This window comes from Triturus cristatus, chromosome 3_1 (genome assembly GCF_964204655.1).
Source record: "Triturus cristatus chromosome 3_1, aTriCri1.1, whole genome shotgun sequence".
NCBI classification, from domain to species: domain Eukaryota; kingdom Metazoa; phylum Chordata; class Amphibia; order Caudata; family Salamandridae; genus Triturus; species Triturus cristatus.
In genome coordinates this window covers 489,874,314-489,897,708 of record NC_140583.1, presented here as the reverse complement: position 1 = coordinate 489,897,708, position 23,395 = coordinate 489,874,314, and the positions used below count along the sequence as shown (strand labels likewise).

General features: G+C 47.3%; 1 protein-coding gene across 17 annotated transcripts in view; it reads left to right on the top strand.

The window, feature by feature from the left end:
* PPIP5K1 (diphosphoinositol pentakisphosphate kinase 1) overlaps positions 1–23,395 on the top strand; it is a 1,768,598-nt gene that overhangs the window by 1,419,647 nt on the left and 325,556 nt on the right. The window lies entirely within an intron of this gene.

Here is a 23,395-nt window from a genome sequence, read left to right as displayed (position 1 = left end):
TGGAGCTGTCCACTTAAGGCATTCCTTGGCACTGCAAAGGGGTTGTCATTCTTTCCTTCCTGGATTTTAAGCTTATGTAGCCACTATTGTTTTCCAAAGGGAAATAAAATGTGTAATTACACAGCAGTTTGCATACTTTGTAGAGAATTAGTGTGTCTTTGTGAAGCTTAGAAATCTGCCTGGGAGTAGAAGAATAGTTCCTTACAGGCTGCTGATCCCTTTCATGTGTAGACTCGCATAGCATTTCCAAAATATCCTAGTCTGCTTTATACATAAAAACATCGAGCATCCTCTAAAAATGTTTGTCAGTGCGCTTCACTTCTGCCTGTAAACTTTGTCTCTCCACAGTATTGACAATTGCCAGATCCCTTCATCTGGGTGGGTTCATATCCTTTATGAATATTGTCTTGCTTTTAGGATTTAGGATGAGGAGCCACAGTCACTGATTCATACACAGTTCCTCTTCTCATTTTGTTCTTCCATATGTTCACCTTTTTGCCATTTTATTCCTTTACTTTTAAGAATAACGTTCATGTTGAAATGGTGTTACTCTGTTATCCTCCTATTATAGATTCATGTTTCCTCCAGTAACATACATGCTAATTGAGATACTAGTGTAGTTCTTTGCACAGATTACCCCCATTATGATGCCTCTGAGTACTTTGGCCTTCATCATGGACCGCAGCTCCAGTTCTCCCTACTCTAACGGGCATATAGTCATTAACAACTAAATAACATGGAGAGTCATCCTGCTTGGTGGCTCTTTGAGAACGGCAGGCAGACTCTTTGATTAAGTTGTTCTGTGAATTATTCACCTAATTTGGGGGAGTTGAACACTGGTCATTGGTTCTTTAAGGCAGTTGTTCACTGAACTACATCTCTTAAGCAGGTGCAACTGTTGAGGATCAAGGCTGTCCTCCAATAATCTGCCAACAATAGTACAATTCCATGTAACATTTGATTTGTAACACACAAGAAAACTTTAATTGTGACACTTCACTTTGTCTGGTGTGGCCTCTGCATATTTATTTATATTAATTTTGATGATGTTCATCTAATCACACCCAGCTGTCCTTGTTGACTGGATCTGTCATTGTGTTGAATCCCCTTTGGATCAATAAACATCACAATTTAAATTACATGGCGAAGTGCTAAACCTCTTGTGGTCATACACATCCAGATTTTGTTCAGAAATGTAAACATATGTAACATCTTTCTTTCCAAAGAGTTATGCAAGTTTTAAGGATTTAGTGGCCTGCTGTACTATTCCCATTCTCAATCTGGGGTGTGCTATTTGCGCACTGACTGGTTTGTAAATGGGAATGCAATGTTCGAGGCATGTGAGCCTCTAGATAACATGCTTATCCATAGATCGCCATCTAGTGTTGGGCCCGGATGTTTGCACTTTGGTTTTCTTTGAAGAAGTCTTCCTAGTCACGAGATAGGTGACTCCTCCTTTTGGTTATGGTGGGCATGGTCATCGATATTTATTATTCCACAATTGCAGAAATTTTGCTTGCGTAATTACATCAGCGCATTGACTGTTACGTTAGAACTGGAGACACCGTATGTATGCTTTGCGACGGGCTCATTTTTATGCGCAACTTTATAAATTCATAGTTTAGCGAACTTGTGACTAAATTTTAATCTGTGTATAATAAGCTTAGGAAAATTAGATCTCATGGTGCAATAATATAAATGAATTATCTAGACGAAATATGCCTCTATCAGGATTTTATGGAAAAGATTTTAAGAATGTATGTTTTTTATGTTAATTTATTGAAATGTTTGTTATTCCGTGATTGTACTTTTTATGCATTTGATTTTAACTGTGAAATAAAGTGTTGGAGGTATAGTGTGCACAGGCTCTAGTGGAACCCCAAAAGTAGGCAGAGGTAAAAATAGATAGCACATTACTCTATTTGTGGTAGTTTGGGTAAGCAGTAAGGCTTTATCAGAGGGTAGTGCTAAGCATTTATTGTACACACTCAGGCAAGAAATTATGTCACACCCTCAAAGACTGAACTCCGACCAATTTGTGTGTATAAAAATATTATTTTGTTATTTTATTTCTAGAACTAAGCCAGGCCTGGTGCAGGTAAGTGAAATAATACTTTTGCAGGTATAATGCAGTTCAATACAATTGGAATGCAGTTGGTTTGTTTACAGGTAAGTCAACAGTCAAAATTACTTTGAAGTTACTATTGTCGCTACTTTGTACATTACTTTGCAGATTACTTTTTAAGTTACGTTTTCTATTCAGTGTGATATGCCTAGATATCACACTGGGACATTTCCTAGAGAAAAGGTAAGTAATTTAATTTTTGTACATTTGCAGTTTTCCAAGATTTCCTACAACCCAACTCATTTTCAAAGAAAAGCAGTCAGTGAAATCCTGTGGGAGGAAATGGAGTTATCGGTTTACAGGTAAGTACTTGGTTGTGGGAGTTGGGTTTCTGGAGTTAGAACCAGGGTTCCCCCAGGGTCAAGGATGCACTCTCAAAGCACCCCCGGCGGCCCGGTGCAGAGTGCTGAGGCTCAGTGTTATTCAGTGGGGTATAGGCAGCTTCCGGTTGGTGGCAGTTCATGAGAGGGCCACAAGGTTGTGGGATCAAAGCTCCTGCACTTAAGCTCAGGGAAAAGTGGGATTCAGTTTAGCACACAAGGTTCACCCACAGCGCCACAGGAGCGGCCGGGTGCAGGGTGCTGTTTTGGCTTTGGGTCCCCTGTTGTTTTTAGTGGGAGTTGTCGGTTGTGGATTTTGACTGCAAGCTCGGTCCAGGAAGACTTCTGGGAGGAACCAACAACTGGGCAGGTAAATTGGAGGGCTCAGGGACGTAGGTGCACCTCAGGTTCTCTTCAGGCTGCAGGGCGGCTGGATACAGGCGTGTTTTGAGGTCGGATTTCACCTTACTGGGCCACTCGTGGTTGGGGAGGGCCTCCGTGCAAAGTCTGCAGGCCACGTCGGGGAGTCCTGGAGGGGTCAACCCACGGTGGAATTTGGACTCTGGAGCACTGATCGACCTCGCTGGAACCGGTGGGCCACCCAGATTCGGGCGGTAGACGTTGGGTGCAGTGGTGGTTCCAGGCGTCGGTTTACTTTGTCCGCAGCAGGCTCAGAATTTGTCTTGGGAGTTTGTTTCGAAGAGAGCTGCTGTTCACAGGAGATCCGGTCTTTGTTGAAGGCAGTCAGTCCTTTCAGGGGTTCTGGAGGTCACTGGCTGCAGGACAAGGCGACTTTTGATGCAGGATGTCTGGAAACTGCAGACGGGCCGGTAGGGCTGGGGCCAAGTCAGTTCTTTTCTTCAGTCTCCTCTGCTGGGCGTCTTCTATCGTCCTTCTTTTATAAGGTTGCGGGAATCTCTCTGGTTCATGGCTGCCCCCTAAATACTGTATTTAGGGGGTATTTTAGGGGTTGTGGTGGTGTAGCAGTGACAGAGTCGGAAACCAGACTAGAGTGGCGTACCGAGGGCTTTATTTTTTAGAACACTTTCTTTTGACGAGCTGTCAGTCGGAAGCTAGTAAAGGAGGAAAAGTCCGGCTTGCTCCGTCTCGGGGACTCCAGAGTGAAACAGTTTGTGTTCAATCGGCTGGATTTAAGTTCGTCGTGTCCTCAGGATCTCGACGGTGTCCAGGATCCAAAGACCAGTGAACCAGACGAGATAAACACCAAAAAAAAGAAAGAGAACCAAGGGTTAGGACGGTCGTACTATGCTGTATTTGAAGGGGCCGGGAGTGAGGGAAATCGAGTGCTCTGGTGTTTCTACTACTTCCGTAAGAGACTGTGCTCCAGTGCTCGGTGAAAAATAAAGTGGGGTTTAGGGGTTTACGATATTCACAAGCGGGAGTTACGCTGATGCGGGTACGTGCTCTTACACAGACGGGGCTTCCTTCTTCCCACCCAGCCCGCTACTCTGCCCCGTACCTGTTTAAGCCACGCTCCTCCCCTGGGAACGTGGCAGGGCGTCTCGAGGAATCGGTGGCCTCCTGGCTCGTCGGGAGTTTCTCCGGGAGTTCTCCCTTCGTGCGCGTCGTTCTCTTCCTCCGTCCGGGTCTCAGGTTTCACCTTCCTTCTCCACTCCGGTTCTCCTCTCTCCTCCAGGGAAACGCCGTCTGTCTCCTTCCGGGATTCTCCGATTTTTGAATGCCCCACAAATGTGACGTCGCGCAGGGGACGGGTTTCGTCCTGCTGGAAAGCTGCGTTAAAGGAACCGCGTCCTGCTTCTGGAGCCCAGTCTTGCGGGTCATACGAGTACCACTCGTCCTTTAGGAAGGGAACATCCGGCTGCTGTAAGGGGATACAAGGGGGCAAAGAAGCGTCTGTTGACCACCAGTTCGATGAAGACTCTTGTGACACGGGAATATCACCCGCCCCGTCACAGGGGTCTTGAGGTCAGTAGCTAATGGGTTACTGACCTTAGGGTGGACCCTTGTTGTGTCCATTCCGATAGCAAGAGAGGCTGGGAGTTGCGTTACAAAGGCGGCAAGGCCTTTGAAGCTCCCCTGCCACAGATGGCTCTTCCTGGCCTGGGGGAGGTGTGACCACCTCTGCCCAGGAAAGGCTTTGCTTCTGGGCTCAGGGAGCGAAGGCTCCCCACCCCAGGGGTCCAGGAGCATGTCTTGTGGTGGCAGGCTGGTGTGTACCAGTCAGGGAACCCACCAGAGGCTGTCTCGTTTTTTAGGGGGCATCTCTAAGATGCCCTCTGAGTGCATTGTATAATACATCGCACACTGGCATCAGTGTGGGTTTAACATACTGAGAAGTTTGATACCAAGCTTCCCAGAATTCAGTAAAGCCATTATAATGTTGTGCAGTTCGTAACAACAAACTCCCAGACTATATACTCTATATGGTTTTACTGCACTTACAATGTCTAAGAATGGACTTAGACACTGTAGGGTTACAGGGCTCATGCACCTGTACCCTCACCAGTGGCATAGTGCACCCATCTAGAGGGGTGGCTGACCTATGCCATAGATAGTGAGTTGTAGGCATGGCACGCAGGGATATATGCCATGTCGACTCGTCACTTTTCTCTGCACTAAAACATGCAGCCTGCAATGGCAGTGTGTGTGTGTGTGCTACGGTACAGGACCCCTAAGGGTGGCACAATATGTGCTGCTGCCCTGAGAGGCATTCCCTGGTCACACTGCCCTTGGCACCCATGGTACCTCTTACAATGGACTTACACGTGGCCTGAGAGGTGTCAATTGGGGGTACACAGGTTCCGTTTTGGGAAAGAACACAGACCCTGGGAACCTGATTGGCAGGGACCCGGGGCACATCAAGTCAAAGTGCATCAGAAATCTGGCACAAATGGGGGTGGGGGGTAAGTTACTGCAACAGAAACCCAGCTTCCTACAATTCCCAAATGGGAACCATTTTTTTTCTTTTTAAAGCAGCCTGTGACCATAAAGGGACCAGTGATTCACTAAAATAACTTGTTCTGGAAAACATCAGGGGAGGCAGGCAGTGGCTGCTACCACATATCTGCTGACATAGTTCACAAAGGGGAAGATGGTCTTTGCTAATCAGTTACCACCCAACTTGGGGTCTGTAACTTCTCAACCACAAATGTAGCCATAAACGTAAACATGTAGCATTATTTAGCTTAACATCACTTGTGAGTTTGGAGGCAAGGGGATATTCTACAGCATATAGTGGCTCTTTCATTTTTATTGATCAGTGAACCTACTCTTTGCGCAAAGCTCCTGGACCTCACTAGCTACTAACTGTCAAAGAACACAATTTCCTTTAGCCTTAGGAGATTTTGATATCAGACAGAAGAGCATTCCTCTTTCCTAACCTGTCCCCAGCAAAGTAAAACAACTGTACACAACTTTGCTTTTGAGAGAGTTTGCAAAGTTTTAGCTTGGTTCCATTAAGCTTTTCCCTGACACAGAGAAACATAAGATAATTTACTTTTTATTATTTATTTTGGACAATGTGTCATCAGACTTCTTACTGTCCTAGCAGTTTACCAGTGGGTAGAATAGGTTCATTCTGCTGCAGATCATAGTATCCAGGCAATAGTCGACTGGCAGTCTGCCATTAACCTGCAAATAGCGTACTTTTTATATTTGTCTGCCAAACTCAATACATTTGCTCCATGGATGGCATGAGCTGTTACCATACAGACATCCTCTTGCATGTACCTGACTGCCTAGTTTCTTCCATCTTGGCAATGGTCATTATCCATCCAAAGGCGCAGTTACTGCCAATAAATTCTTGTCTTTCCTAAATTGGTTGCTAGCCTAATTCATTTTAAAAAAATATATATTTGTATTGAATTTTCATAACAAACAAAACATATATGAACAGAGCACATTATTATCAAGGAGCGCATTTTCTGAGACATAAATCCTGGGGCGTAGCAGTCATCTGGACATATTTACACACCCTAAGAACTAATACCCTGTCTTCAATTTGCATTCTCACCATGGTACTATTCATCATTGTGCTAATCAAGTGATGCACTCCTCGTATTATTGACCACCTCTCCCTGTGCCCTCATTAGCCCATGCCACCGGTTTGTTCTCAAGTAATATAAACGATAATCTATCCACTTTAGTAATTTTCTGGGTTTATGTTGTGCCCTTAATCTCTCCAAGTTGATAGCCTGGCCTAGGTCAGTCATAAGTCTGCTTCCATGTCCCCCGGGTTTACGGAAACCCCATTATACACTGATAGCTCGGGGAGTACCCAGCTGTGTATCCAGAGATTCATCATCCGATTCCGGTTCAGGCAACATCAGCAGCGTGACCAGAGCCTCCCATGCCTTTGCAGTCTCCAATGCAAACAACTCGTGGATATCACCGCCCCTGTCCGCACTCGGGCCGTTGCTGAACTATATAGAATCTTGGTCCACCCCATGAATTCCTCTCCCAAACCCATCACTCGCATTACCTGAAATAGAAACGGCCATTCCAGACTATCAAAAGCCTTTTCAATATCGACTGAGAGAACCATTGCGGTAGGTGATAAACCGTGGTCCTCTCCCAAAATTCGGAATAGGCGCCGCACGTTAGTAGACGTGTTCTGTTTGGGGATGAAACCCGCCTGGTCCTTATGGACTAGCTGCGTGATGTACGGGAGGAGCCGAGACGCCAAGGTCCTCCTCAAAATTTTGTAGTCAGTAGTTAGCATTGAGAGAGGGCGATATGCTTTCATGTTGGACAGTTCTCTCCCCGGTTTCAGGAGGCGAACAATAATAGCCTCACGAGTGGTCACTGGTAGTTGCCCTACTTTCCGTGCCTCCTGATACACCGCTTGTAGGCGCGGGGCTAAACTATCCACATACTTGGAATAGAATTCTATTGGTAGTCCATCCACCCCAGGCGTTTTATTACGTGCCAAATGTTTGATTGCGCTCCTAATTTCCCCGAGCGTGATCTCACGCCCTAACAAATCTTCCTGCTCTTTCTCCAGGCCCGGCAAGGCTAGGTCCACGAGGAACTCCCCTATGTCGTCTGCACCCTGTCCCAGTTTACTGCCGTAGAGCTCAGTATAATAGTCCCTAAATAAGCTATTTATCCCCTTTTGCGTGTATACCATGTCTCCTGTCGGGGCTATCAATCCCAGTATTGATTCCCCCCGGGGGTTCGGGTTAGCCAACCACGCTAACAGGGCATCTGACTTGTCTCCCTCGGCGTGCACCCTCGCTCTGTAGGAGCTGTGGTCAAAGGAGCGGAGTCTTTTCACCTGCACCGCTTCTCTAGCCTCCAAGACCTCACTTTGGGCTCCTGGATCCCCAGGGCGGGCTCTCTCTGCTCCTCGCAGTCGGCTCTCTGTCGTTTATAAATCTGCCAATAGTGTTGTCCTTACCCTTGCCATTTTACCTATACAGAAACCCCGGACTACTACTTTAAAAGGGTCCCATTCAACTGCTGCTGACGTCGCTGTCCCCTCGTTCTCATCAAAGTACTGACTAACACCAGCCCTCAGGTTGTCGCAGAAGACCGGGTTCTCCAGTGCTTCCGGTCGGAGCCGCCATATCGGAATCACTGCCCTCTCTCGGACCCACCTTAAGCCCACCAATAACGGGTTGTGATCTGATATCGTCCTAGTCAAATACTCACTGTAAATGACCTTGGCATGGACTTCTGGGGTACACCACATCGCATCAAGCCGCACGTGCAGATCATGGAGGACAGAATAGTAGGAATAATCTCGCTCCTCTAAATTATGCACACGCCACGTATCCACCAACCCCCAGTTATGCTGCCTTGCGCTTCTCGCCTTGGAGAGCTTATGAACTGGGGCGCCAGGAAGCGGAGGGTGAGACCTGTCTTTCTCTACATCCAAAATGGAATTAAAGTCTCCTCCCATTATTATTGAGCTAGTCAGATACGGTGCTAAGCTCCCTGACAGACGATCAAAGAAGGGGATCTGGTCGACATTGGGGGCGTATATGCTACATAGCGTCACTTCCACCCCACTGAGGCGCCCCAACACCACTACATATCTTCCCTCTGGTCCACTAATTGTGCGTCGGCTGAAAAGGAACACCCGCTCTGACCCATATCAAAGCCCCCCTGGCAAAAGCGGAATAGTTCATATAAAATAACTGCCCCCTCCATCTACGTTTCAGTGCTAACCCCTCAGGCCGATTAATATGTGTTTCTTGGAGAAAGGCTGTGTGTACCCCCCGTCGAACCAAGTAGGCATGCACCTTGTGTCGCCGCTGCATTGTGTGAAGCCCCCTCACATTCCAGGTAACACATTTCAAATCATGTAACGTTCCCATCATGTGACCAAGACCTCCCAAGCTTACATTCCCCGCAGAGGAACACACCGGTGGTTCTATCTACCCCAAAGAAACCCCAAAAACTGCCCCAACTATGCCACCCCAGAATAGGTGCTACAACACTAGTACCCATCCAAACTGATACGCAAACTGCTCCTTCGGTAAGAACCCCAAGGAGCTACACCCACTCAGAATTAAGGGAGTGTGCCCGAAGCTTCAGAGGGATGATCCCCCAGCCTGCCATTCACCTGCGCTCAGCCCCCATGAGAGCCAACCTGCCCCAATCGAGGCTACAGTGTAGCGGGATCACCGGATTGTGTACTCAGCCAGCCTTGCCAACCCCTCCACCTACCAGTAGTCAATCAGTAATCTACTAAGTCTAGGGGAAGCACCCCTGGGCCGAGACCATCTCTCCTCCCAGCCTTCAGCCCATGCACAGCAAACCGCATTGTTATCCATCCACAGTCTCATCCGCAGTTCCAGCCATCACGTGTGGCAGTTGCACACTTCCTGCTTCCGACTGTTCATCATCCGTTCCCAGAAAACCCTTTTCCGATTCCGTCTCCTCCAGGGACGCCTGTCTGTCCTCACTGGAGATGGCCGTCACAGCTTGAAATGCAGCAGTGCGTTCCTTCTCTGTCTGTGACACCGTAGGCTTCTGAGCCGCAGGGCGGCAGCGCCAGATGCGCCGCGACCTGCGCGGCCATGGATCCTCCGTGGGAGCACTCGTGCCGCGCCCCGCTTCTCCAGTACCCGCTTTATATAACTCCAGCCAATCCCAAGCTTCCTCAGGGCTGCTGTGGAAGAACGTCTTTCCATCCATAGTGATCTTTAGGCTTGCCGGAAACATCAAGGAGTATTGCAGGCCCTCATCCCTAAGTGCTCTTTTGACAGCCACAAACGAGGCCCTGCGGTGCTGCACCTTGAGTGTTTAATCCGGGAATAGAGTCCCCTTACTGTTGCCCACTGTATACGAGCCCGCGGTTCGAGCCTTGTGTAGCAGGAGGTTTCTGTCCTTGTAATGGAGCAGCCTGGCCACCACCTGTCGGGCGGCATGCCAGGGATCAGCGGCCGGGCCGGCACCCGATGGGCCCTTTCCAGGGTGAAGAAAGATGTCAAGCCTTCCAGAGCGACTTCCTTTCTCAGCCAGTCTTCCAGGTAGTCCATCATATTGGCCCCTTCCACTCCCTCCAGCAGCCTCACTACCCGGATATTGTTTCTTCGATTCATCCCTTCGGCATCTTCTGCCCTCCGCTCCAGGGTTTGCAGTCGATGTTGAAATTCCGTCATCTGGACGGCCATCATCTTTTGGGCAGATTCCAAAGTTGCCAGGGCGCCCTCTGTCTGCTTCACCCTGTCTGCCAATTTGGCATGATCGGCACGGAGCAATCAAAGACCCTGCGTAACATGTGCGATGTCCAGTTGTAGGGCCTCCCTGGTGTCTGTGATTGCCTTGAGGATTTGATCCACTTGTTGCTGGAGCATCCCTTCCGATCGAAGCGGAAGCCCTTCCTGCGTGCTCGGGGTAACTGCGTCTTCTTCCTGCTCCGAGGGCGCACCTGCCTGTTTCCCTTTGGGCTTCCCCATAATTGTTCGCCTTGGAGGACCCGGCTTCCAGGTAAGATCTCCTCCAATGGTCCACCTCACTCGTGGCGGCCCCCAGTGGCTTACTTACACCCCAGGCAAGCGAGCTGTCCCTGGTGTCTTCGCTCATTAACCTCCTCAAGCAGCCTCCCGCTTCACGGATGCAACCTTCTATCGTTCCCGGTCACCACTGGAGCGGTGTGCCGACTCCGCAATCGTTCTGTTATCGCTGGTGAGGTATTCAGCACTGCCTCATCGGGGTTCCTAGCCCGGGCCGGCCACAGTTCCTTCACCTTCAGGGCCACAGTCCCGCCCGGCCGTGTCTGCCCGTCCGCCCTGCCTGGCAATGGCTCCGCCACCTCAAGAGCTCAAGATGATAGTCCTCTGCGCCACACAACAGCTCGGCCCCTGCTCAACCTCAACTGCAGCACAATATTGGGTCAGTCAGTGGGGCCAAATCCCGTACCACTGCTGCAGTTCCGGCTCCCTCAGTCGCAACGCGCTGGTATTCTCTTCCAGCCCGCAGCACCCTCCGGCGCCGCTGCTTCTCATGGCCTTGGCCAGCATCCGCTCACTTGCCCTGATCATCGGGTGCCTCTTGTCAACACACCCCTGCCCAAAGTCATGCAGGCTACTTGGTCCTCAGGGGGGCCACGGGCATTCACGCTCTCCCGGCTTCCTCCTCCAGCTCGTCAAGCTCCCAAGATGGCGGCCGCCCAGCAGGTCCCTCCGTACAGCAGTCGGTCCAGCTACACCGCCTTCGCTTCTGTCCCAGAGTCTATGCCGTGATCGGCTCCCTGTAGCAACCGCCCCTCTGGCCCCTGTCCTCAGTCGTATTGCAGGTGTCCCAGCACTTTGAGGACAAAGGGCCGTCCCAGGTCCCCAGGGGTCATCAACCTTCACCTCTGCGGCGGCGCCAGTCCAGGTGTCCGGGGATGGGGCCCGACACCCCCCGCAGCCTCGCCTGACTTCTCTTCAGGCCGTGTGTCCGCTCCGCTGTTCGGCTCGCGGCTGCGCCATCTCCGCCATCTTGATTTCCCCGCTCTCGGCCAGACCAGCTCCGCAAATCCCCAGCCGAAGACGGTCTCTGGACCTCAGCGCCCCCCAGACAACTCTGTGGTGGCAGCGCTTAGTTCGAGTCACCGGCGGTCAGCTCCCTCTTCCCTTCACGAGTCCAGTCAGCACTCTCGATGCTGCTCTGCAGCGCCGCATCTTAGGCAACCGGCAGGCATCCAGCCCGTATCGGCGATTCCTCGGGCATCTGAGCAAGATCCCCAAGTCCGCCGCGGGGGCCACCAGCCCTTCGCCGCTGCCCTTCCAGGTGCTCAGGGCTTCCATTCGGTGTCCCGATCCATGATAATTGTCGGGGCCGGCGCGGAGCTCGTAGCTCACACGTCTTCCCTCATACGCTCCGTGGCCACGCCCCCTTGCTAGCCTAATTCATGCACAAAGAAACCGTTTGTTGAGCTGTTCTTAAATAGGAAATAAGATGGTATTATATTCTAAATACCTTGTTAACTGAAACAGTTGCTAATATGGAAACTGGTATCAGCAACTTATTGGTGGATATCTGATGGATATCTGCATGCAGGTTGACCTATCAACCTAGCTACATGGATGGGACCACAGCTCCTTTAGGCCCAAAATCCACATTCCGGAGATAAGGTCTTACATTGTGGCAATCAGGCATGGATCTAGTACTCTGCATTACTGTTTGTTCTCTGGAACCAAAAGTCACCTTTCCCTACAGCGCTAATGGAATCTAGCTTTCATACCTGAAGGCCAATCTTAGCATGCTCCTACCTTGCACTTCACCATAACAAAACATACAATTAGGGTGTCTTATGGCCTCTTCTTACTAAGATGCACACGTTTAGTTACCATAGATATGCATCACCCCTCTCCTCTATATCCAATATTACATCTGTTGTTTTAGTAGTTGCCCTCCAAGAACATGTTTCCTTCAGAAGAGAAACTGGCAAGCTGCCTTGGGAATTTCGAAATTCAATCATATATTTATGAATCTCTTTTAGAAGAGAGGTGGCTAAAATGCCTAATACAAAGGTTGAAAAGGGTGTACCTACATTTTTTCTGCTTTTTTATTTCAAGTAATGAATCAAGTTTCTGGAAGCAGGCGGAGGCCTTCACATATGACAATAATGTTATGGAAGCACATGTATGGGCCTCCTAGAGTTCCCACTAGCACAGCCCTTTGGTCTTGTCAACAGTTAGTTTAAAGCTTTGTAGATGAAACAACAAGGAGTTTTGTGTGACTCCTTATATATTACTCGTTTCTGAGACCAAAATGTCACAGAGACTTCACAGTGGCGTCACTCCTGGGATGGGGCAGCCATCTGGGAGAGGCAGAGATCAGAGGCGTCTGGTCTCCGACAGAGTCTGGGTTCCATATCAACCTGCTGGAGCTCTGGGCGATTTGTCTGGCCCTGGAGGCATTCCTTCCGTCTCTCAAAGGGCAGGTGGTGCAGGTGTTCACTGACAACACCACCGCCATGTAGTACTGCAACAAGCAGGCAGGGTTGCTCTTAGACACTTTGTAAAGAGGCTCTTCATCCCTGGACATCGCTGGAACATTAGAGTATGTACCTGGTGGTTTAACACCGGGCAGGTTCTCTGAACGCCAGGTCGGACGAACTCAGCTGCCGGTGCCTGGTGGATCACGAATGGTGCCTTCACTCGGAGGTGGTGCAAGGTCTCTTTCTGCATTGGGGAGAGCCTTGGTTAGATCTGTTCGCCACCGAAGAGAACGAACAATGTCAGCAGTTCTCTGTGTTGGAATTTCCAAGGCGGCACTCAGTCTGTGGTGCTTTTCATCTCAAGTGGAACTGCGGACTCCTTTACGCCTTTCCACTTGTACCACTTCTACCCAGAGTGCTGAAGAAGATCAAGCGTGATCGGGCCCAAGTCATTCTTGTTGCTCCGGACTGGGGACGAAGACTCTGGTACCCAGACCTCTTGAGCATGGCCATCGATCCTCCAATCAGACTGTCTCTTCAGAAGGATCTTCTGTCGGAGCTGCAGGGGAGGGTCCTCTGCCCGAACCTGTCCAGCCTCCACCTCCTTGCGTGGGGATTGAGCAGTGACAGTTGACAGCTTTTGACTTTGAAGTCGGTAATGTAATCTTGGCAGCCAGGCGTCCCTCCACTAAAACAGCATACGCCTGCAGATGGAACAAATTTGTGGCATGGGGCCCAGCAGAGGCTGTGGATCCCCTTTCTGCCCCCTCTTTCGGAGGTTCTCTTGTATGTACTTTCTGTGGCCCAGTAGAGCTCTGCCCTGGGCACTCTTAAAGGCTATCTTTTGGCCATTATCTGCCTTTCTTCGCCTTCCTGATCATCCTTCTCTTTTCAAGTACCCTATTGTAAATAGATTTCTAAAGGGCATTACTCACCTCTTTCCTCCTTTTCCGTTCATAATGCCCCAGTAGGACTTGAACCTGGTCTCCTATCTTATGTGCGTTCCCTTCGAGCCTCTTCACAACAGTCCGATCAGGCTCCTCACTCTGAAGACAGCTTTCCTTGTTGCCATCACCTCTGCTCGTAGAGTGAGTGATGTTCATGTTTTGTCTTCCAAAACTCCTTTTCTTGTTGTTCATCCGGACAAAGTAGTCTTTTGCACAAGGCCTTCTTTTCTTCCCAAAGTGGTTACCTCTTTCTATATAGGACAGACCATCACTTTGCCCACCTTCTTCCCACCTCCGCACAATTCCAAGGAGGAGAGACTCCACCGTCTGGACCCAAAACGGGCGCTGTCTTTCTATCTCGACCGCACAAAAGATTTCCTGGTGGACTATCAACTTTTTGTTGGATATGTGGGGGCCTAGAAAGGTCGGGCTGTGCAAAAATGCACCATTCCTTGATGGGCTGTCCTATGCATTAAAATCTGCTACTCCTTGGCAAAGAAGGAAGCCCCAGTGGGACTGCTTGGCCACTCCACCAGGACGACAGCAGCTACTACAGCCTTGGTGCGTGGAGTCCCACTGCTTGAAATTTGTCAGGCGGCCAAGTGAGCATCTCGGCACACGTTCACCAAACATTATTGCTTGGATAGCCAAGTCTGGAGAGACGGCTACTTTGGCCGTTTTGTTCCCCAGGATTTTTTGGCGTGAACTTGGTTCACAGAACCACCTCCAGGGTTGGCATTGCTGGGGTATCTATTCTGCAGGTAATGCATCTATAACTACAGTCTCTTTCAGATGAATACGTTACTTACCTCTGGTTGCGATGTATCTGTAAGAGACGTATGTAGTTCAAGATTCCTTACCGCACCACACATCCTCCCCGCTCTGTGAACTGACTTCTAGGGACAGGGACTCCCTTGCAGGGTCCTAGTATAACATCAATATATTTTGCTAGGTAGATATTGAAGCCTCCTAGCCTATTCTCCAGAAGGTTCCTAAAAAGATGTTTTCGAAGCTTTGTAGATCAAACAACAAGGGGTGTCCTATGTCTCTTTAGAGACTACTGGTGTCTATGACCAAAATATCACAGACCTGGAAGTGATAGACGATGGGATAGGTTATGCATATTGCTTCGTTTCACCAGACACTTGTAATTCTCCCTTTGGGAGAAATACAGGCCTTTTTCACATTGTGTATGTTAAGAGTGCACTTCTCTGGCTGAGATGTACATAGTGTCTTATAAAGAGGTTTTTAGAGACCATAAAATAAGATGCAAATCTCCAGTCTGGGGAAATTTGGGAAGTGTGTTTCTTCACTCAATAGAGCAAATGTATTACGGGTGACAATAGTTGTTCTTTGTAAACCTGGAGCATAAATGCTATGGCAAAATCGGAGGCATTCCTCGTAGAGCACTAAGAACACAGTGATTATGATAGCTTACTGTTGAACATTACATTTCTCTTTGCTGAAAGCAAAGTTGGAATAGTTTTTTAACTGTGTTGTCATTTGCATGATTATACTTGTCAATGTTGCTAATGGTCATTAATGAGTTTTGTATATACCAATTAAGGAGGAGCAAGTGTGTTCATCCACTTAAAACTTGATCCCTGAATGTGTCTGTTCTGCCACCTTTAGCACTTTCCTCCTTCATCGATTTTATGTGCAGTCCTAGACATTTCATGTAGAGCATGTTGCTGAAATGGTTTATACCCTATGGCTAGGTCTAGAAAAATGTATTAGCATTATTTTCAGATGGAGGCCTACAGACTCGGCTAGTAGACAGTTCTGCTGTACTTTAAGTACCATCTTTTACATGGCTTCCTACTTAACACTCATTTTCCTTGGACTAGGAATTCTCCATTTATGCCCATGTCTGTTCTGTAGTTCTATTATACCTCACTCACCACCTCTGCTGTGGAATGTCCTATGCCTCTGTGACTTTTCTGTAAATGAATGTTCCTTTCGAAACATCAATTTCTCCTTTTTCAGTTTTGCTTTGCAGCAAATTCTGTTACAACTTGGCATCTCTTAGACTTCTGCAATTTATGTGTCCTGGGGGTGTTTATATGACTCTCAGGCTAAACTTTAATTCCTTGATACAAATGTGTTCTTTTACAGCAGATACTGTTGTGGCTGCTTTCCTGCTAAATTTCTGCATTTTTTTTTAACAACAGATTTTATTTGGTCATTTTGCAAAACAACAGGCAGTGATCTTGTATTAGCTCGTTGAAGCATTCGGACAATGTGCGCATCAATAACCATTTCCATAAAAACAAACAGTCCCTGCGGAACATGCAGGTGAAATAAAAATCGAAACAATATGCAGACAGTGGGCAAGTTTCGGGGTACAGCACAGAATACAGCAGCAATAGAAAGCACAGTCCAGTGAAATAGTAGAACAGGCAAGCAGTAAGAATTTGGGGGACCCTTGGCAGAGGATGGTGGATCCCGCTCAGATGTCCTCCTCAGGTAGAGGGGGCAAGTCGATCCCACGATATGTCGCCCACCGTGACCATATCTTGTGATGTTTCCTTGGGCAGCCCCTGGCTTCGAATACAGCAATTTCGTCTCCCATACACCTATCTAATTCGGTCTTCCATTTGCTGATAGTCGGAGGAGAGGATGCCTTCCATCCCTGTGCAATGTCACTTTTGGCAATAGTAAGGGCGAGGAACAGTAGATGTTGCTTGTATCTGTTCCCCCCAATGTCATCAGTAGAATGCAGCAGAAACAGTCGTGGGTCCGATGGGAGCACCCACCCCAAAACCTCGCTAAGACATGACCGAACTCTATTCCAAAAGGGCTGTAAGGCAGTGCAAGCCCATACCGTGTGGAAAAAGGACCCCTCATCTCTGCCACACCTCAAACATACTGGTGATTGAATAACTCCCATTCGCCACAGTCATACTCTTGTGTAATAAACTCTATGTAGGTATTTGAATTGAATGAGCCGATAACGCGTGGAGACCGCCGCGCCCCTGGGGCTGGCAATCCAGGCCAGCCAGGCCAGTCGGGTCTTATCGAGCGTGGTGGGAGTGCGCGTTGTCAAAGTTTGGTATATGTGTCTAATTTTGTGCAGTCCAAGGTCTCCCATCAATAGGCGTCCCTCTAAGGGCTGAAACTCCGGGAGGGTCTCCACGTTTCGGATCTGGGGGGTGAGTGCGTGTCAGAGCTGTAGAAATTTTAAAAATTGTGATTTGTGAAGGCTGAACTCAGTCTGTAGTTGCTGAAATGATTTAAGAGTGGCGCCCCTCCACTCATCTCCAAGGCTCGATATCCCTACCAAGTCCCATCCCCGGAACCCGCTCAGTGTGCTAGCTGTCCTGAGGTATGTACCTTGCCACAGGGGGGTCTGTCGAGTTAGTCGTCCTTTCCAACCCATCAGTCTGGTCGTTGCCCTCCATAATTGTATGACTACCCTGCCAGCTGGTGGTAAATGGTCCAGCTTTGTGTAACTGTATAATAAATGTAGAAGTGGGACGTGCTCCATTGCGGCATGTTCTACGGCATAGCCGGGTCGGTGGGGGAATTATACCATAGTTCATTAATTACAAGGATGTGAGACGCAACATAGTAGGAATAAATATCAGCGGCCGCAATCCCTCCACAATACGTTGATTGCGCGCAAGTGCGGAGCGCCACGCGAACAGCTCCACCGCCCCAGAGGAATTTATTTTGTATTGCGTTTACCTTAGCAAACCACGCACGAGAAATAGGATAAGGGAAATTTTGGAGGCAATATAGAATTCGAGGCAGGGAAACCATTTTAAAGATGGCTCAGCACCCATAAAGGGATAAAGGGAGAGCAGACCATATTGTTGTTTCATTTTTGAGACTGATCAGCAGTGGGGTGATATTATGTGTCCAAGAGATCTTGGGGCATGGGGAAATGAAAATCCCCAGATACTTGAAACCATCTGTGACTCTAAACAGCTGCGCGGGCCACGATTCGCATCCTTGATGTCCACACACTGGGAAGAGGATAGATTTGGCTGGATTAGCGTGAAGGCCGGTGGTGCCCCCAAATACTCTGAGAATTTCCAATATCCGGGGTCCAGAGTACCACGGGTCAGTCATAAAAAAGAGAATATCATCCGCATATAATGCTATGTGATCAGATCTTGAACAGGACCAATCGAATCCTCTAAGCACCGGGTCACTTCTGACCCAGGCTGCCAGGGGCTTAACCGCCAGAGCAAACAACAATGGGGATAGTGGGCATCCCTGACGGGTGCCCCTCCGGATCGGGAAAGGGCGGGATTGGTGTCCTGCAATTCGGACCGATGCTGTGAACTAGGTATATAGTAGACGTATATATGCCAGTGTTATAATCACACTGCGTTCTGTAATCCTCCAATTGGTATCTTCCCTCCCCCCCCTCCTCCCTCGTATCCTTCGCTTCCGTGTGAGGTAGTGTCTTCTTTCGGAGACTGCGAAGCCTTCATGTGACCAGCGTCGGATTTCTGTGAAGCATCCGCTCCTCATCGCGAGTACTGGAGCTATCCCGGCAAGGAACACCAGAGGTCCTGTGTTCGTCACGATTACGGCGCTGAAGGAGGTAGCGTCTTCGAGCTGAGCACTCCCTCTGAGCTTTTGGGGTGACCAGCGTCACACGCTGTGAAGCTTCTCCTCATCTCCTCATCAGCGTCTTGTCGGAGCCAATCCTCCACGGGGCAAAAGAGTTTTTCCGGCCCCCGAGTGTGAGTAGCCTGACTCTGGCCACCCACGTGTTGGGTTCGTAAGGAGGTAGTGTTTTGGCTTACTTTATCGCTCGAGTGTGTGGAGCTCCTGCCATCGTTGTCTCCAGTGTTTATGTGAGTGGAGGTCTCCTTCAGTTATATTGGGGTTTGTTTTTCAAGGGGAATCCTTCTGTGCTGGATAGGGGCATTTGTCCTCGCCTGCTGGCAGCGCGCTGGAGGGGATGCATGGGTTTTTGAGCAGGCAGCGCTGTTTCTGTGCCTCATCAAAGGAAGTGTCATTTTCCTCAGAATCGGCGTAAGTTCTGCAATTTCAACCGTGTTCCTCACTTTTCTCTTAGCTGACTTGCGGTGTGTTGGGGTTTCTTTTCCTCATAAGTCTACTGTGAAGGATGTTTGCTGGTAACTAGTACAACATCGTCCGCTTTTTCTGTGTAGAACCAGCAGGGAGGAAACTTTTGTTTTTCTGCTTCCCCACGCTGATAGGCACAGCTTGCCTGCAGTTGTTTTCCTCATCATCGTCAACTGACTTTGTTTGTGCAGCCACGCATTTTTGGTTTGACTGTAGAAGCCACATGTTTAAGCTCTGTTTGTGGTACAGCTTTTCACGACAGCCTTGGGACTTTTACTGGTATATTTGTGTTTGGGTCTCTAGAGTTTTTCATCGTTTATAATGTCTATCACAAACATGAATCAAACACCTCCATTTCTAAATGATGAGGGGGAGCCGGAAATTCCATGGGATAGATGGGTTAAAATGCTTCATTCTTATTTAATTGCGATAGGAGGGGAAACATTTTCCCCAGTTAGAAAACAACACATATTACTGCATAATTTGGGCACATAAGGGAGGAAAATATATGAGGACCTGGCTGATACAGGGGAGGAGGATGCTGAGGGTGATGTGGATGTGTTCACAACCACCTTAAGGAAATTAGGCGCTCATTTTAAAGACAAGGTAAATGTGGTCTTGGAGCGCCATAAGTTTTTTCAGAGGACACAAGGTAAGAATGAGAAGGTAACGTCATACATAGCCACTTTGAGGGGACTCTCTGCCACTTGTGAATTTGGCGCACTTACTGATTCGCTCATTAGAGATCAATTGGTTCGTTGCACTAATGATCACAAAGTGCAAGAAAGGTTGTTAACTGTTAGTCCAGAATTAGATGAAGCTGTGGCTATAGCTAAAAGTATAGAGCACACAGCTTTTTGTGTCTAAGAAATGAAGACTAGTAAAGATTTGGCATCAGGAGAGAAGCAAATTAATGAGGTTAAAGAGGAGAATGAAATTTTAAAAGTAGAATATAAAGGCAACGTTGATAAAACGAAGTTTAAGAAAGAGAATTTCAAATGTTACAGATGTGGTAACACTAATCATCTGGCCAACTCGCCAAAATGTCCTGCAAGAGGGGTTCAATGCAGGAAGTGTAACAGAGTGGGACACTTTTCTAAAGTTTGTAATTCCAAAGAGGTAAGAAAGACGGTACATGTTGTCCATGAGCAAGTTCCAGATGACGGTGGAGATAAGTATATATTTCAGGTACATAGTGATGAGGAGACAATCAGCTATCCCATGTGTGAGATACAGTTGGATGGTAAACAGGTCAAAGCTTTTGCCGATTCTTGTTCTCCGTACACCCTTATAGAGGAACAAACGTTTCAAAGTATGTTTAAGGATAGAGAATATATTTTAGAAGTTCCTGATATACAGCCGGGAGGGTACAACAAAGACCCTATTCCCTTGGTAGGAATGGTGAAAATGCGTATTTCATTTAAAGATAGACATACGTGTGGCAAAATTTACATTACAAAAAAAGGCAGTAATTTATTGGGGTGGAAACACCAAAAAGAGTTGGGAATCAGACTTGACCCTAATAATACAGAACAAGTAATGTTGGTTGATAGGTCACTCACAGGAAAGGAGGTATGTAATGAATTTCCAGAAGTGTTTACTGAACGAGTTGGGTTGTTAAAAAATTATATGCACAGAATTAAGCTAAAAAAAGATGCTGTTCCAGTCAACCATAAGACAAGGTCCATTCCTTTGGTAATGCGGGAACCATTAAAAAAAGAGTTGGAGAAACTAGAGAGTTTGGGCATTATTCGGGCAGTGGAGAGTTCAGAATGGTTGGCCCCCATTGTTATTACTTCAAAAAAAGGAACTAATGATATTCGCATGTGTGTGGACCTCAGGAGTCTCAATGCCAATATTTGGGTAGACAGGTACCCACTTCCCAAAATAAATGAAATGTTGTCAGTAATAAACAATGCCAAGTTTTTTTCAGTGCTAGATCTTACGTCGGCATATCACCAGGTGGCGTTACATCCAGAATCCCAAATTCTCACAGCATTCACCACACCTTTTGGTACATACAAATTTTTAAGAATGCCGTTTGGGTTAGCCTCGGCTGCAGCCACCTTCCAGAGAATAATGCAACATGTACTTAAGGATTTAGAGAAATCAATCTGTTTCCAAGATGACATTTTAGTGTATGGAGCAGATGAAGTAGAACATAACCACAATCTAAGGAAGGTATGCACCAAACTTAGTGAAGCGGGGCTCACCATTAAAAAAGACAAGTGCAAGATTGGAGTGGCATCAGTTGAGTTCTTAGGGCATACTTTGTCCAGTGAAGGAATGAGGCCTAAGATGAATCTCATTGAAGCTGTGAGTGAGGCTCCCATTCCTGCCAACAAAGATGAGATAAAATCCTTTTTAGGACTGGCAGAGTACATGTCTAAATTCATTAAGAACTTTTCTCAGCTTGCACAACCAATCAGAGATCTTTTAAAAAAAGAAAGTAAGTTTGAGTGGGGATCCAGCCAAAATAAGGCGTTCAAGGAATTAAAGGAAGCCATTGTCACAGCACCCTGCATAGGAAATTTTGACAGCACCAAAGATACGGTCCTTACCACTGATGCCAGCAATAGAAGAATAGGAGCTACTCTTTCTCAAATGCAAGGAGGGAAGGAGAAAATAATAGCTTTTGCGTCTAGGACGCTTAAAGATGCAGAAATTAATTACTCAACAATAGAGAAAGAGGCATTGTCTTGTTTTTGGGCCACCAATCATTTCAAATATTTTCTTTGGGGTATACCGTTTGTGCTCAGGACGGATCACAAACCCTTGGTGTCAATATTTTCTTCTAAAGACATTGAAAAAACCACTCCTCGCATTGGTAAATGGTTAGTTTCGTTGCAAAATTTCAATTTTAGGATTGAATATGTTCCAGGCAACAAAAATCAAGTAGCTGACTGTCTTTCACGGTTACCTTTAGATAAACATTTTAGTGAAAGTAATGGGAATGGTGAAATCCTACAAATAAACATTCCTGCCATTCTAGAAGAAGATTGCAATATGCTAATGTCTAAGGATCGCACTTTAAAACAAGTTAAGGAAAAGATCATTAAGGGGTGGCCCAAGAAATGTAGTGACCTGCCTAGTGAGCTACAACCATTCTGGAACGTAAGGGATGAGTTATCTATTACAGGCATCAATGTGCTCAAAGCAGATAAGGTTGTTCCCCCGGGAGAGCTCAGAGAGCGCATCTGTCGAATAGCTCACGAGGGCCACCTGGGTAGGAGCCTTACCAAAAGCAAACTTCGTTCAGGATATTGGTTTCCAGGAATGGACAACTGCATTGAAGAATTAGTCAAAGGATGTCATGCTTGTGGTCTCAGTGATAAAACCAAAAGCACACGGAAAACACCTTTGGAACCTGTTAAGGTGCCCATAAAGGCGTGGGAGAAAGTAGGTTTGGACATTATTGGGCCTCTGCATATTCAAGGTTTGCAAGAAAGATTCATCATTGTGCTAGTAGACTATTTTTCAAAATGGATCAATCTTAAGTTTGTCAACAAGGTAGACACTAAATCGATCATACTTTTCATGTCGGATGTGTTTTCCAATGAAGGTATTCCCCATACCCTCTTCACGGTTAATGGGGTACAGCTGGTTTCTGAAGAGATGCAACAATTTCTTACTAGTCTGGCAATAAGTCATATCCGTACTCCGTTATACTGTCCACGTGCAAATGGGTTGGTGGAACGGTGTAACAGAATGATCAAAGAATCTATACAATTGGCCATGGCTGCAAGCAAACCAATTGTTCAGTCCATCAAAGACATGATCTGGTCATACCACATCACTCCCAACAGTGTTTCGGGGTATTCTCCTTTTTGCCTTCTAAGAGGTCGCAAACCAGGATCGAAACTTACTCCCAATTGGTTATTTGAGGACAGTTCCTTTGTAAAAGATGACTTTGAAATCAAACAAAAAATTGAGTGCAACCAAGATAAGTATAAAAGTGCATATGATCGCAGATGGGGAGCAAAGTCACGCGAATGGAAAACTGGTCAATTAGTTTATGTTAAAAGACCTGTTGATAGTACCAACAAGTACAATAGATATTATGGTCCAGACAGGATTAAGGATGTCAAGAAAAATGTAGTTACTATGTCCGAAGAGAAAATGTGGAGTAAGGATAGATTAGTTCCTTATTCAGAACAGAGTAATGGTAACAAGTCGGACGCAAGGAACAGAATACATGACAGTAATCCTGTAGTTAAGCACAGTGACAGGAACACGAAACCGCCCAAGTGGCATGGGGACTATGTCATGAAATAAACCATAAGGAAATCTTTGAATACACATTGTATCACACACTGTGGGGTAATGTAAGGTGTCTTTTGGTATCTTGCTTTTGTATTCACCTCTGTGTCACCATACAATGTTCCTTCCCCTTGTTCTCCTCCTGGTCCATAGTTCTTTCAGGGGAAAGGAGATGTGTTATAATCACACTGCGTTCTGTAATCCTCCAATTGGTATCTTCCCTCCCCCCCCCCCCCCCCCCTCCCTCGTATCCTTGGTATAGCCTGGCGCAGGTATTGGGAGTGCACCTTAGAATGTTGAGAGTTGTACTGAGGAGCGCCAGGCTAGGCACTTTGGG